The 16,366-nt window shown below is 40.5% G+C and overlaps 1 pseudogene; it reads left to right on the top strand.

Annotated features, from left to right (window-relative positions):
* Window positions 1–3,573: 3,573 nt before the first annotated feature.
* On the top strand, window positions 3,574–3,683 carry LOC111722164 (annotated as a pseudogene).
* Window positions 3,684–16,366: the final 12,683 nt, after the last annotated feature.

The raw sequence follows: 16,366 nt of genomic DNA, 5'->3' as shown, positions 1-16,366 counted from the left end.
TCCAAGAAGATACAAGGAATAATTTCTATACTTTTAAATTTGCTGAGGTTAGACTTTTGTCCTAGGATATGATCTATTTTGGAGGATGGCCCATGGGCTGATGAGAATAATGTATATTCAGTTTTATTTTTTATTAGGGTGAAATGTTCTGTAGAGGTCCATAAAGTCCATTTGTTCTATGGTCTGGCGTAAGTCTAATATTTCTTTGTTTAGTTTCTCCTTGGAGGATCTATCAAAAACTGTCAAAGGGGTGTTAAAATCTCCAACTATTATAGTGCAGGAAGATATCAAGTTGTTCATATTCATTAGGGTCTGATTTATGAATTGAGGAGCATTCTGGTAGGGTGCATAAATGTTCATTACCGAAATTTCTTCGTGTTGGGTGTTTCTCTTGACAAATATGTAGTGACCTTCCTTATCTTTCTTTATCTTTGTTGGTTTAAAGTTAATTGTATATGATACTAAAATTGCAACCCCTGCTTTTCTCTGGTTTCCATTTGCCTGTATTATACAAGTCCATCCTTTCACCCTGAGTCTATTTTTATGCTTTAATGTAAGATAAGACTCTTGTATACAGCAGATATCTGGTCTGAGTTTATGTATCCAGTCAGCTAGCCTGTGCCTCTTTAGAGGATAATTTAAACTGTTCACATTAATTGAGAGAATTGATATGCCTGGTTGTGTTTTGGGTATCATTATTTTCAGATGTCCAGTGGACATTTTTACTCCTTTCACCACTGTGGAAGTTGGATTTTGTTCAAAAATTTCTGAGTGAGTTTACTTCAGAGATAGAGCATTGTACTCATCATTGTGGAGGATGGGTCTGAGAATATCCTGGAGAGGTGGTTTAGTTATGGCAAATTTATTCAACATGTCTATGTCATTAAAGTATTTGATTTCTCCATCACAAATGGAATGCAGTTCAGCTGGATACAGGATCCTGGGCTGGAAGTTGTTTTGTTAGGAGATTGAAGGTCAATGACCATCTTCTTCTGGCTTGAAACAGTTTGACTGAGAGATCTGCAGTCATTCTGATATCTCTCCCTTTATAGGTGATGCTTTTCTTACATCTAGCTGCTTGCAGAATTATCTCCTTCAACTTAACTTTGGCAAAGTTAATCACAATGTGTCTAGGAGGTGCTTTATTTGAATTGAGTCTTGCAGGGGTTCTGAAACTGTCTGCTCTCTCTGAAGTTTTGTATCTCTTACAATGCTTGGGAAATTCTCCTCCAAAATCTCTTGGAGTAGAGCATCTGTACCTTTAGGACCATCCTCTTCTCCTTCAAGAATTCCTATAAGATGAATGTTTGATCTTTTGAAGTGATCCCACAACTCTCTCAGGGAATGATCAGTTTTTGCTCTCCATTTTTCTGCCTCTTTCAGTGTTTGGGACCATTCAAAAGCTTTTTTTGTTTGTTTTATGCGGTCTTGGGCCAAGACTGGGTTTTAACCTACCACCTCTGGCCACAGGCGCTGCCCAACATTCAAAAGTTTTTTCTTTAGATTCAGAGAAACTTTCTTCTGCTGGTCAACTCTGTTACTGAGGGGTTCTACCATATTTTAGAGCTCCTCAACCAACTTTTTTGTTTCCTTGTGCTCTGCTATCTCTTTTCTCATTATGTCCATATCTTGGCTTTGAATTCATTAATTTCTTGAGACAACTTTAGAACTACTTTTTGGAATTCAATTTCTATCTTTTGTTCCATTCTATTTATCTTATTTGCAATCCATATTCTGAATTTGATTTCTAACATTGCTGCCATTTGTCTATACATGGCATCCTCAGTTGTATCTCCTTTGTCATTTCTTGGCGAGGGTGGGGGTGATCTACTCTGGTTACATATGTTGCCAGAGTTCTTCTGTTGGGTCCGCACCATGTTTATTTTCCACTGCATGGTTATTAAAACTGGTAGGGTGAGATTAAATTGGGGTTCTGAGGTAGTAGAGACAGCCTCTTACCAAAGCTCTAGGCTTTGTAACTGTGGCTTATCTCCTACAACCTTACAAAGGCCACTTTTGGAGTTTTGGCCTGAGACTCTAAGGACATATTTGGTGAGATAGTGCAAGCTAGCTGTTTTGATATCAGCTAATCTCTACCCTATCCTAAGAAGCCAGAGTATTAGATTTAAATCTCAACTATGAAGAGACACAAACAGCTATGGCACCCAACCCGCACCCTTTAGTTCTTTTCCACTACAGAACTTCGAAGGTCAACCTCAGAATGTCCCCCAAGTGGACAGTGCCATACACAAGTTCCAATCATATTGTCTTAGGCAGTGCAAACCCTGCCTAACAGAGAGAGATCAAAGGGTCTCCAACAGCACCAGAGATCCATACTCCCTCCCTGCAGACTCAATCCACACTATTGTCTGCTTCTCTGCTCACAGGCCCAGCTGGAGCCAAGGGACATGCCCCCCCGCCATTGGTCTCAGTCCATACCCAGCTAGCCTCTGCTTGCCAGACCAGTTGGAGTCAGGGGACCACACCTCCGCCTGCCAGTCTTAGTGCACTGCCTGGCAAGCCTGTGTTTGCAGGCTCTATTAGAGTCAGGGCATAGCACTCTGCCCGTAGGTCTCAGTCCTCACCTGGTAAGCTTCTGCTCACCAGCCCCACAGGAGACAGTGGACAATGCCTTAGCCCTCAGTTCTTGGTTCACAGCTAGTAAGCCACTATTCAAGGGTTCTGTTGGAATCAGGGGACCACGCCCTTACTCTCAGATCATAGTCTACGCCTATTTAGCCTCTGCTCGCAGACCCAGCAGGGGCTGTGGACAAGCTCTGTCTGCCAAACTCAGTCCACACGGGGCAACCACTCTCCCGCTGTGGGTGTCATCAGAGCTGGGGGTTCTGCACCCTGTCACACCAGACACAGCCCAAACCAAGGGTCAACACTACCACTGGCCGGGCATAGTCATAACCAGGGGACTGCTCCTCCTCCTGCCGAATGTCCCTTTCTTCCTACACCCTCTTTCTTCCCCATTAGTCACAGATTCAATCCTGGTGGTTGGCGGTCCACACTATGCCCAGATCTCTCAGGACAAGACCAAACACTCTGTGCTCTATAGGAGGAAGAACTTCAGACCACCATGCAAGGGGGAGTTTGGACTTGTGGGGGAAAATATCTGTTCAATTTTATGCCTGGCAAGGTATTGTCTAGGTTCATAAGTGGGACCTCCCTGGAGAAAGAGACCTGGAGTTTAGCGGCTGTCTCCAATGAAGTAAAATGAGAGGTCTTTTGTTCCCTGCTTCTTTACAGATAACCTATGGCAGACCCCCTGCTTATGGGATGGGTCTCCCATCCTCTAGCGGATAGGCTTTGTACCTGTATTTTGTTTTCTTGAATGCTCTTCCTTGGAGTTACAGCTTGCCGAACTTCTTTCTTGGCTCAGCTCTCCGTCTTTGGCTTCATAGACTCTGATTTTGTCCAGTTTTTCTTCCTCTGCTCAGGAGCCTATGCCAAGGATTGCTCCCATTCGGTCATCTTCCCTAAATCCCTCTTTCCTTATTTCCCATGACATCCTTACAATCTTCCCACATTCGAGAAGCAGCTGCCACTTCCACATATGTTATCCATATTGCTTCTCAGCCTTTTGGCTAAGATCAAGTGTAGTATCTGTTCTTATCAGCTTAATGTTTGATATTTACTCTCACTGGGCTATTTTTAGAGGCAGAGTCTCACTCTCATATTTGACAAAGCAGACAACAATGCATACTGAGGAATAGAAGCCCTATTCAATAAATGGTGCTAGGGAAATTAGACAGCCACATGTAGAATGAAACATGAGTGGCCTATCTCTTGCCACTCACAAAAATTAACTCAAGATGCATAAAAGACTTACATACAATTCGTGAAACCATAAGAATTTTAGAGGAAAATGTAGGAAAAATTCTTCTACTAGACATTAGTCTAAGCAAAGAATTTGTGACTAAGACCCTGGTAGCAATTACAGAAGCAACAAAAATTAGACTTGATTAAAAAGCTTTTGCAGAGCTAAGAAAATAATCAACAGAGCAAACAGACAATCAACAAGATGGAAAAAAATTAGCATTCTACACATAAGATAAAGTTCTAATAACTAGAATCTGTAAAGAACTCAAATAAATCAGCAGGAAAAGAAATTGTCAACCCAATCAAAAAGTGAGAACAAGATATGAATGAAAGTTTTTCAAAAGAAGATAGATATATGGCCAAGAAACGTATGAAAAATTGCTCAACACAGCTGGGCGAGGTTGCTCACACCTGTAATCCTAGCACTCTGGGATGCCAAGGCAGTGGATTGCTTGAGCTCATGAGTTTGAGACCACCCTGAGCAAAAGTGAGACCCCATCTCTATTAATAGCCAGGCACCTGTAGTCCCAGCTACTTAGGAAGTTGAAGCAAGAGGATTGCTGAACCAAATAGTTTGCTATTATGCCAAGACACTCTACTGAGTTCTGCAAACAAACAAACAAAAACCTGCAGTTCAATTTACAATCTCTAGGCTCAGTGTCCGTAGCACAGTGGTTATGGCACCAGCCACATACAGTAAAGCTGGCAAGTTTGAACCTGGCCCTGGCCATCTCAACAACAATGACAACTGCAACAAAAAAATAGCCAGATGTTGTGGCAGGTGCCTATAGTGCCAGCTATTTAGGAAGCTGAGGCAAGAGAATCACTTAAGCCCAAGAGTTGGAGGTTGCTGTGAGCTGTGATGCCACAGCACTCTACCAAAGTTGATACAGTAAGACTCTGTCTCAAAAAAACAAACAAACAAACAAAAAAATTTACAATCTCCAAAATGTGGAAACAACCTAAATGCCCACCAACCCAGGAATGGATTAACAAACTGTGGTATATGTACACCATGGAATGCTATTCAGTCATTAAAAAAGATGGAGACTTTACATCTTTTGTATTAACCTGGATGGAGTTGGAACACATTACTTTTAGTAAAGAATCACAAGAATGGAGAGGCAAGACTCCATTGTATTTAATTCTAATATGAAGGCAGTAGACAATCTAATACATATCCTCAGAAGAGAAAAACTCAAATCAATTCAAAGTGGGGGGCAGGGGAACGAGGGAGGAGAAAGGACGATGGGGGTCACAGTGTATGGCACATCTCTTGGAGGCAGGACACAATTATAAGAAGAACTTTACCTAACAAATGCAAACAGTGTAACCTAATTCTTTGTACCCTCAATGAAACCCAAACAACCAAAAAAAAAAAGAAAGAAAGAAAAAAGAATTGCAATTTTAGTAACAAAAAAAAAACAAAGAAAATTGCTCAACATCACTAATCATCAGAGAAATACAAATCTAAACTACCATGAGATGATGTTGCCTTACTCCAGTCAGAATGGCTTATTAAAAAGTCCAAAAACAATAGGTGCTGACATACATGCAGAGAGAAAAGAGTACTTACACACTGTTGGTGGGACTGCAAGTTAGTACAGCCCTTATGGAAAACAGGATGGAGATTTCTCATGGAACTAAAAGTAGACCTCACATTCAATCAAGTAATCCTACTACTGGGAATTTACCCAAAGGAAAAGAAGATATTTTATCAAAAAGATGCCTGCACTTAAATGTTTACTGCAGAACAATTCACAATTGCAAAGATGTAGAATCAACCCAAGTGCCCATTAATTCATCAATAGATTGACAAAATATGGTATATGTATGCTGTGGAGTACTACTCAGCCATAAAAAGGATGAATTAATGCCTTTTGAAGCAATTTGGAAGGAAGTGGAGACCATTATGATAAGTGAATTATCACAAGAATGGAAAAACAAACACCATATGTACTCTCTAATAAATTGGAACTAACCAATGGGCATGCAAGTACACAGAAGAAAGTAGAGGTCATGGCAAATTAAGCCAGGAGGAAGGGAAGGACGAGAAGGGCAAAAACCCACCTAACAGGTACAATGAATACTGTTTGAGTGATGGGTACATTTATAGCACTGATTCAAGCCAGGTATCAAAAGCATCTGTACCCGCTTAATATTGAGGGGTTTTTTTGTTTGTTTGTTTGGGTTTTTTGTTTTTTTTTGTGGGGTTTTTTTTTTTTTTTTTTTTTTTTTTTGGTTTTTTGTTTTTCTTTTTGTAGTTTTTGGCCAGGACTAGGTTTGAACCCACCACCTCCAGCATATGGGTCCAGCACCCTACTCCTTGAGCCACAGGTACCACCCCCCCTAATATTCTTAAATTAAAAAAATTCTGATCTAGTAAGATCAGATCTAATAGTGGAGCCATAGTGATACTAATGAAGGAAGTTCCAGGTTTGCACTTCAAGAAAAAAATGGCTTGATCATTCAGACTGGTTTTTTTTTGTTTGTTTGTTTTTGAGACAAAGTCTTACTTTGTCAGCCTCAGTAGAGTGCCATAGCATCATAGCTCATAGCAACCTCAAACTCTTGGGCTCAAGCAGTCCTCTTGCCTTAGCCTCCAGAGTATCTGGGACTACAGGCACCCACCACAATGCCCAGCTATTTTTAAAGATGGTCTCTGTTCCTGTTCAGGCAGTTCTTAAACTCCTGAGCTCAAGCGATCCACCCTCCTCAGTCTCCCAGAGTGCTAGGAGTATAGGTGTGAGCCACCACACCCAGCTTGATCATCCAGTCTTAAGTATGATGAGGAGAGAAAATAGCTAAAGGATAATTCTTAGCTACTGTCTATCCTCTCACTCCATGGAGGAAATCTCAGTGGGACATAGTAAATTTACACATGCCTTTTACCTCATTATAATACCCAGCAATAAAAACATAAAAAATAGTCATGTAAATTAACTGATACATACAAAGCAGGGGTGATTCTCAAAAGTATTATGTTGTCCAAAGAAGCCAGACACAAATGAGTGCAAACAGACAGCGACCTATCAGTGTTTATTTGAGGGAGGGAGAGGCATCTATTGGAAAGGACTTTGGGGGAACTTTCTGGATGATGAAAATGTCTGCATTGGCTCTGTACCAGTAGCTCAGGCAATAGGATGACAGCCACTTACACTGAGCCTGGTGGGTTTGAGCCCAGCCTGGGCCTGCTAAACAACAATAACAACTGCAACCAAAAAATAGCCGGGCATTGTGGCAGGCACCTGTAGTCCCAGCTACTCAGGAGGCTGAGGCAAGAGAGCAGCTTAAGCCCAAGAGTTCGAGGTTGCTGTGAGCTGTGACATCATGGCACTCTACCTTGGGCAACATAGTGAGACTCTGTCTCAAAAAAAAAAAAAGGAAAGGAAAGAAAATGTTTGTGTCTTGACTGACAAGGTCATGCAGTACAGGAGAGCATGCACATTTGTGACCTATGCATTTCACTGTACGCGAATTATACCTTAATAAATTTTTATATCTTGAATATACCTATTTTGGACAATAATTTTTTTACCAATTTATATCTTTTAATAGTATGAAAAGGCAGAAAAAAATCTTGGAAGATGGAAAATGATCTAATACAGTGCTGCACACAGTAAGCACTAGATCAGTGATTCTCAACCTGTGGGTCACAACCCCTTTGGTCATCAAAAGACCTTTTCACAGGGGTGACCTAAGATCATCCTGCATGTCAGATATTTACATTACAATTCATAACAGTAGCAAAATTACAGTTATAAATTAGCAACAAAAATAATTTTATGGTTGGGTCTCACCACAACATGAGGAACTGTATTAAAGGGTTGCGGCATTAGGAAGGTTGAGAACCACTGCACTAGATAAAAATGTTATTTACAAAAACAGGCATGCAAAAGGAGCTCACTGCCAAAAGGTCTTTGCTTACACTGTGCTTCCTTTCATAGTCCAGCAAAGTAGTGAGATTCAGCACTGCACACAAGATTAAAATTTCCCAGCCCTATATAAATATTTTTAGTAATCCTCCAACCCATCAATCCAGTTATACAGCCTTTCATAGGAGTACAATAAATAAAATCAATACATTTTATTACTTCACCACCAGAAACTGTTACTCCACCCAGATTCAAAGGCATAAGGCTGTCTGCAATGCTGATCCAAACCTGATGGAGTGTTTTACGAAGTAAGTGCACTGCTATAATTTTGTATGAATAAGGAAAGCTAACCTTAAATCTTAAGAAGGATTTCTTAGGTTGAAAAAATGCAGAGAAGGGCTATAAATCCCTATATATAACCTCTAGCTAGACAAACATGGAAGGGGAGGAGGAATTCAGCTATTTTTCCAAAAAAATAAATTTTCTGAAAATATATACCAAGTGCATTTTATATTTATTTCTATAATAAATGGTATCCACCACCAAGTCTCAGCAAACTGGACAAATCACTCAGTAGTACTTCCCTTTCTTAATTGGGGTGTCTTTCTAGGAGTGACAGAGGTCATAATGTATATGTGACTATCTTGTTTTTAATATTATTACTCACTTTAAGGAATATGGGGAAAATATCAACTAATCAAACAAGCAAAATTCGAGTGAAACTATAAGCTTGAGGTTAAAAAAAATAATTCACTGTTAAATTATGAACCCACCATACTATAGAAAGAGGTTTGAAAACATTCCTTATCAGCAGAAACTCCCAAATATGTTCAATTGTTTTCTCTCTAGAGAACTCACATACCGAGAAGAAATAAACCATAAAGCATAGGGCAGTTATTACAGGAAACATGTGATTTTCTTTGTCAGTTTCTAGATAAAGTTTTTTTTTTTTTTAAATAGAAATAATTAAAAAGTAAGGGCAGTTTAAAAAATGAAAAATGTTTTCTATCCCTCAACCATGTATAAAAATTTTCATTTCATAATAAAAGAATTAGCACTTTAACAACTCAGACTTTATTCCAGTGATCACACATTACAGTCCCTGTACCAGCAACATCGGTCTCACCTGGGAACTCATTAAAAATGCTCATTCTTGGGTCCCTCCAGCCTGCTTCAGAAATTTTGGGGGAGGGACCCAGTTTCCATAGTTTAACAGTCCCTCCAGGTGATTCTGATGTCTGGGAATGGCTGATTTATTCCAAAAACATTTACTAGGTACTCTATCATGTGCCAGGCTCTGAAAAAGGCATTAGAGATACAAAAGTAAAGAATTAACTTGATCCAGAGTTTATTCAGCCAGCCACACACAAAAAAGAATATTAGCTAGTAGAACTGTCTTTTGAACAAAGGAAAATAGATTCCTCTGGTTACACCTAGACTAGCTTGGAAGATGGAAAATGATCTAATACAGTGCTGCCTGCACTGCCTGCACTGATCTAATACAGGTAGGCCTGCCGAGGATACTGAGGATGCTATAGAGGTTGGGGCAATGGTGCTCAGTCAGAATCCCCTGAGAGGATTTTTCACAAACTGGATTTGACCCTCCCAGGCCTCTGAAATCACAATCTCCCGGAGCCAGGCTAAGGAAAACGGTACTTTAAAGAATTCCCCCAGTGATTCGGATATTTGCCCCATGCTAATAATGATGCTGCCGGGGTAGGGAGGGGCAAAAACCTACCTAACAGGTGCAAGGGACGCCATTCGGGTGCTGGGCACACTAACAGCCCGGACTCAAGCACTACGTAACAGCTGTCCATGCAACAAAAACATATGTACCCCCTTAATATCTTGAAACTAAAAATATGATGTTGCTACGTTATCTTGGGGTTCTGTGTTTTTCACCACCTCTCGCACATCAGCTTCTGCAAGTGTGGTTTGTGGACAACCCAAAATGAGGTCTACAAAAGCACTAACGTGGAGGAGGCACTGGGAGCACTCTGATCCCAGGCAGAGCCGCACCACAGACCTGTTGAATCAGAGTCTGTGGAGACAGGGCTCAGGAGCACGCATTTTTCACAAATGCCTTCGTGATGTTTGAACACAAGGCCACTTAAATTGTATTGCCCTGGGGATCTCCTTAATGAGCTGCTTTACCACTGTCCACTACAGTCTAGTTCCCAGCGGGTCTCTCAGAGAATGTTCCCTCCCTTCTTTTGTCTCTTGACAAACAGGATAGAATAATTGCCTCCCCCCAAAAGTCCATATCCTAATCCCCAGAATCCGTAAATATGTTCTCTTACATGGCAAAAAAGGACTTAACAGATAAAATTACAGTTTTGAATTTGAGGTGGGTGATTATCCTGTTCTATCTGAGGGGTGGGTCCATGTAATCACAAAGACCTTATAACAAGATCGGCTTAAGAGGCAGAAAAAAAAGAGATGCGGTAACAGAGAAGGTCAAGGAGCTGTGAAGATGCTATGGTGCGAGCTTTGAAGACAGAGGAAGAGTCACAAGCCAAGGAATACAGGTGGCCTGGAGAAACTGAAAAAGACACAGATTCTCCCCTGGAGCCTCAAAAAAAAAAAAAAAAAAAAAAGTAGCCTCCCTGACACCTTGAGTTCAGCCCAGCAGAAACGCCTCTTGAGCTTCTGACCCGGATTTGTTTCTAATAGCAATCAGGAAATATGTAAAGATATAGAAAGGAAAATAATTTAGGAAAAATAGTTCCGTTGCCGAAGAAGCTTAACTCCCTTGAAGATTCTAACACATCAGAGATGGTATCTTCCGTGTTCTCTTGAGACTGATTAAGCAATTTGACTAGAAATCTTATGGAGACCTGTAGGTACAGTGATCACAGTTAAAAATTATAAAACTTTCAGGAAAACTTTAGTTGTTTGACAACGGTAGTAAGATTTTTCTTTTCAGATTCACTCTCACAAAAGATATGGGAGGCGATCCACTGTGTACAAAAAATGGCATTTTCATTAACATCTACTCCCAGACAGTTAACACGCCTGGAAATATTCAACGCAGAAGGAGGATCATGAAAATAATAGACATGTTTTAGGTGATGTCCGCAGTTATATGGGAAAACCTGTGAAGGAACACAACATTGTGGGGGGAGGAAACTTCAAAATCCCCTTAAATTATCAGCCTCGTTTGAAAGATTGAAAAAACAAGTGAACACCTGTGGCGTTCTGCTTTCTTCACCCTTATGAATGGACGTCTGTTTCTGTAAGCAGTGGTTCTCAGGTGCGGTGTGCAGGAGACTTGCCTGCAGGGCAGTTAGTTAACACACAGGTGGCTGGGCCCTGCTCCAGGGCTTCTGACTCAGTAGGGCTGGGGTAGCGCCCAAGAAGTTGGTGTTCTAACATGTTCCGTGGTGCTGCTCTGCGGCCTGCCACGAGCTCGTGCTCTGAAAGTTGCTGACTTGAGTGGTGACGCAGCGACACTGGCTGTGCACAAGCAGGACCTGAGCACTCGCACAGGCCCCATTGCCCGAGCCACACGCAGACCTACCAAGTCCGACCTCCTGGCACTGAGACCCAGGCATCGCTATGCTCAGACTTCCTGGGTGATCCCAGGGTGCAGCCAGAATAACAGCGAAGAGGAGAGTAAGTAAATGGCACGGAAAAGGAGCAGAAACACTGCCCGTACGATGCCCGGCACTTCGTTATCCCCCGAGCCCTGAGATCCCTCCCATATAAATGCTTCTCCTGCCTGAGAGTCTAAGTTCAAAACAGCATCTGATCTCGCGGAAGAAGAATAGGATGCCACAACATATTGCCCGGTCAAAAGGTACAAGGTTGCTATTAGCTATTTCAGCAGGGAAAATGGTAACCCGTTGAAAACGTTAGTGTAATTGTAAATATTGTCTGTATAAAAATTTAGAATAGTTTTGTATTAAATTGCAAGGCAAGCCCTTAATCTTTCTTTTTAGATTCAAAAGAACCATAGTTTCTTATATTAAATGAAAGTTCAGGTTTTTGTATCTCCCAAATAGCCCAATATTTTCTGTGTTACAGGCAGATAATGTCCTGGGCTGTGCAACCAAACGTCTCTCTCTTCCTCAGAAACACACACCCTATTTTTATTGTCATGAATATTCATTGGTTCCCAAGAATGCCTAATTACCCTTTTGTCAGTATCCTCTCAATTCAGGTTTTGTTGTTTTAAGTTCGAAGTTTTCTATAGGTATATACATGACCTGAAATTTAGAATCTCTACTGATACGCTACTTTTGCTCCATTTTTGAAATTAACTACAAGGCAGTAGTATTTTCTAACCCAGCTTACCTAATTCCAGAGAAGCTCTGAAAATAATTGCCTTCTAAGAGACTGACTTTTTTTTGTTGTTATATGCCCCCAAATAATGGCTCTAATTCATTCAGAAAGTTCAGATACATGATCTATTTACTTATTTTTAAACTAGATTTGATTGATATGTACAGAAAGATACTTGGGTTTGGCTTGGCTCCCTTAGCACAGTGGTTGCGGTGCCAGTCACATACACCGAAGCTGGAAGGTTCAAACCTTCAAACCTGGCCTGGGCCAGCTAAACAACAATGACAACTGCAACAAAAAATAGCCGGGCATTGTGGTGGGCGCCTGTAGTCCTGGCTACCTGGGAGGCTGAGGCGCCACGGCACTCTACCAAGGGCAACAGCTTGAGACTCTGTCTCAAAAAAAAAAAAAAAAAAAGGAAAGAAAGATACTTGGGTTTTTGCACTTATCCACAAGTATCATAAATCCCTGTGAGAGTCACATTTATTTCTCCCAGGCTATTTGATGCACAAATTCCTTAAATATTTGCTTTCTTTTTTTTAAGACAGCCATGGAAGCTGTAATTTACTTTCTTATATAAAGGAAATTTACAAATTCTTCTTGCCTTGTCTTCATGATAGGAATCAAGTTATAAACACCCTCTTTGGTGGTTTCTTTTTTTTTAGGTGATTATGAAGACTAAGAGCTGAAGGAATCAGCATTACTTCAAACCACATCTAACTATCTTAGCCCATTTTGTTAAAAGATCCTATGCTCCTATGTCTTATATCACAAGAGTTGAATCTTCTCTAGAATGCAAACCAGCTTTTATTTATAATACTACTTGTTACTATAAATCAGCTCATAGAACAAATTAAATGAAGATGAATTATGAGATTCACTTCATCAGTGTCAAACAAATTAAAATATGAAAATGTACATCAAATGGGTTATTTCACATCAAATGGATTACACCAACACATCTAAATTTAACTCTCTTTAAACTGGAGGGGGGAAACTGTGAATTTGGTCAAACTAATGTATCCATATAAATATGCCATGGAATTTTTAATGCGATTATTTTTCTTTAACAGAAGCTTATCTTCCAAGTGAATGTCTTTGTTGCTATTTGCTTGGTAGTGAGCAATGGCTGAAAAGAATTCACTTACTTCAGAAAAGTAAAAATTGGTAACCTCACTTTTATATCCTGTCTTAGTCCATGGGGGCTGCTATACCAGAATACCATAAGTGGGTGGCTCATAAACCTCTATTTTTCAGTTCTAGAGGCTGGGAAGTCCCCAGGCAGGCTCTGGGAGAGTCAGCGTCTAGTGGGGCCTACTTCCTGCTGTGTGAGAACAGAACCCTCTTCTCACTGTGTCCTCACATGAAGAAAAGGGCAAGGCAGCTTTCTGAGGTCTTTCATGAAGGCACCGGTCCCACTCATGATGGCTCCACCTTCCCTGTGACCTAATCACCTGCCCAAGGTCCTACCCCGCCTGAGAACATCTTAACATTGGTGACCAGGGTTCAACATATGAATTTCAGGGGGATGAAAATATGCTGCTGATCATAGCATATGCCCACATTTGGGTAAATATACAAAGGTTGATACTATAAACACTTCAGCTGCATTTTTGTCCTTGTCGTTAGTTTTCCATGTAAATACATTGAGATTTTTACAGAAAGATCAAACTTGTAGGCCTTGTCAATGTTTGGACACACCCTAATGTATTTAACTAATCCCCTGTTGATAGATATTTAAGTTACTTCAGTTATTCAATACTGTAAACAACTTTGCAAGAAAGCACCTTATAGCATGTACCCAGTTATATCCTCAGACTGAATTCCTACAAATGGCATTGCTCAGTAAGAGAATATAAACATTTGGAATTTGGATACATACTACTAGATGTCCTCAAAAAGGTTGGGCCAAATTTCACTCTTACCATGTATTATAGTGCTTGCTTTTCTCCATGATCCCTGACATGGTTTTTGCTTTAAAGGTTTTATTGAGATGTAATATAGGTATCATAATATTTGCTTTTTAAATGTTTTTTTAGAGAGACAAAGTCTCACCAGGGTGAGCTGGAGGGCGCTGGCTATTCACGGGTATAATTATAGTGCCCTGTGCACTGGAACTTGCTGGCCTCAAGTGATCCTCCCACCTCAGCCTTCCAAATAGCTAGGACCACAGGTGCATGGTCCTAGCAAAATCACTCAGCAAATCTACTTGTTTTACGTATACAATTCGATAATTTCTAGTAAATTTACAGAGTGGTGCAACTCTCACCACAGTCCAGTTTGGGAATATTTCCAGCATCTCCCCACCCCCTGCACAGGCCCCTCATGCCCATATGTAGCCATTCCTCACTCCCACCTTCATGCAAAGCAACCACCAATCTACCTCACACCTCCATAGATGTGTCTTTTTGGAATATTTTATATAAATGGTATCATTTAATATGCCTCTTTTGAGACTGGCCTCTTCCACTTGGCACGTTTGAAAGCCAACCATGTTGCAGCATGTACCAGTACTTCATTCCTTTTCATAGTATTTTTAACAACTACCAAAATAAAAAAATCCTCTGCTTACAACAGGGAAGATTTTTGGACACTGCTCTATAGCATTTATACTGGGCAAGAATGCTGAAGGCCCTACGTAGGGAGTGAGTGCTTTTCCTTGGCCCTTATTCTGCTTTTCATATGAAAGTCCCTGTCCATTTGGGGGCAGGTCTGGAGGCTCAAACAGCCAAGGCTTTTTAGTCCAGGCTTGCTTATGAAGTCTTTGTCTACATGTTTCTTAGTAGGCTTCTAATCCATTTGTTTGCATTCAGTTCCACCTGCCAGGAACTATCCCCAAAGTTCTTTCATAAACGTAATTATCAACTCTGATTTCTTCCCTTACTTGCTCATCTCCAAGCACCATTTAATGCAGTATCCTTGAGGTCACAGTGTTGAGAGAGAAGACTCTACCTTTAATTAGGCCTTTGCCACGGGGCCTTCATGAAAAGGCATTTTCCATTTTATTTCCTACTGTATGGGGTCTAGAAAGAGTGTTTCCGACTCTTTGATGCCCCAAATATCTTCTCTCTCTGCATTTGTTTTTATTTCTGCTTGAAAATCATCCAGATATTTACTGATACTTTTTTTTCTTCTTATACTTTTATAATAGAAGCCAGTAACAACCGACACATAACACAAAATTCCATTTTCCAATCCCTTTCCCTAGAGCTCCAGGCTCAGTAAGTACTCGAATGCCTTTTGGCCGTCTCCAGTGGCATTTTAACACATACTTTACCATTATTATTACATAGGTATCCATCTTCCCAGCCTCTGATATTAATTTCCTAACCACCCAATGCTGACTTCACATATTTTAGGTTTTTATTAGAGAGTAGTACCTCATTTTGAATGTCAATGACTCTATTACTTAAGACTATGCTAGCACTAAAATGAATAACTCCCAAGTCTCAGTTGCTTAACACAGTAGAATTTTGTTTCTCACTTTCATATCAATTAAAGGCAGTGGCATTTAGGAGTATTTTGTTCCACAGTCCTTCAAAAATGGGCTGACGGATATCCTATTGTCTTTCACAAATGCCTTCCAACCACAACTAGCATTGGTTCCTGGCCAGCAAATAAGGGAAGAGATTTTGGTTTTATGCAACACATGATGACTGGGGGTCAGACCTGGAAGTGCTATACATTCTATCATTACTCTTGCCCACATTCCTTTGGAAAGAATTTGTTCCCCTGTCCATACTTGTTTTGTTAGAAAGGCCAAGCAAGATAATCTATCTCTGTGCCCAAAAGGAAAACCAAAAGAGTTTCACAGATAGCTACAGTGCCTACATAGCATCATGTATAAGATTTAGCCTTTGACTCGAAAATTCCAGTTCTGAAGATTTTTGCTAAGAAAATATTCTGAAATGCAAAGATGCTAATTCTGCGGTCATTTAAAGTCACAGAAATAAATATTCAGCATAAATAAATAGAACACTAAGGACCAAGCCCAATTAATGTAATGGGATATTACACAGCAATTAAAAATGATTTTTTTTTTCAGAGACAGAGTCTCACTTTATCACCCTTGGTAGAGTGCTGACATCACAGCTCACAGCAACCGCCAACTCCTGGGCTTAGGTGCTTCTCTTCTCTCAGCCTCCCAAGTAGCTGGGACTATAGGCACCCGCCACAATACCCAGCTATTTGTTGTTGTTGTTGTTTGCAGTTTGGCCGGGCTGGGTTCAAACTCACCACCCTTGGTAGATGGGGCCAGTGCCCTACCCACTGAGCCACAGGCACAGCCTTAAAAATGATGTTTACTGCGCTTTAATCACATTACAAAATGTTGCTGATGTAATATTAAGAAAAAAGGACACAAATTTATATACATAATA

The sequence above is a fragment of the Otolemur garnettii genome, unplaced genomic scaffold, assembly GCF_000181295.1.
Source record: "Otolemur garnettii isolate 467f Iridium unplaced genomic scaffold, OtoGar3 scaffold00222, whole genome shotgun sequence".
Taxonomy (NCBI): Eukaryota; Metazoa; Chordata; class Mammalia; order Primates; family Galagidae; genus Otolemur; species Otolemur garnettii.
The sequence above is the reverse complement of the archived record's forward strand: the minus strand, read 5'-3'. Positions and strand labels throughout refer to the sequence as shown.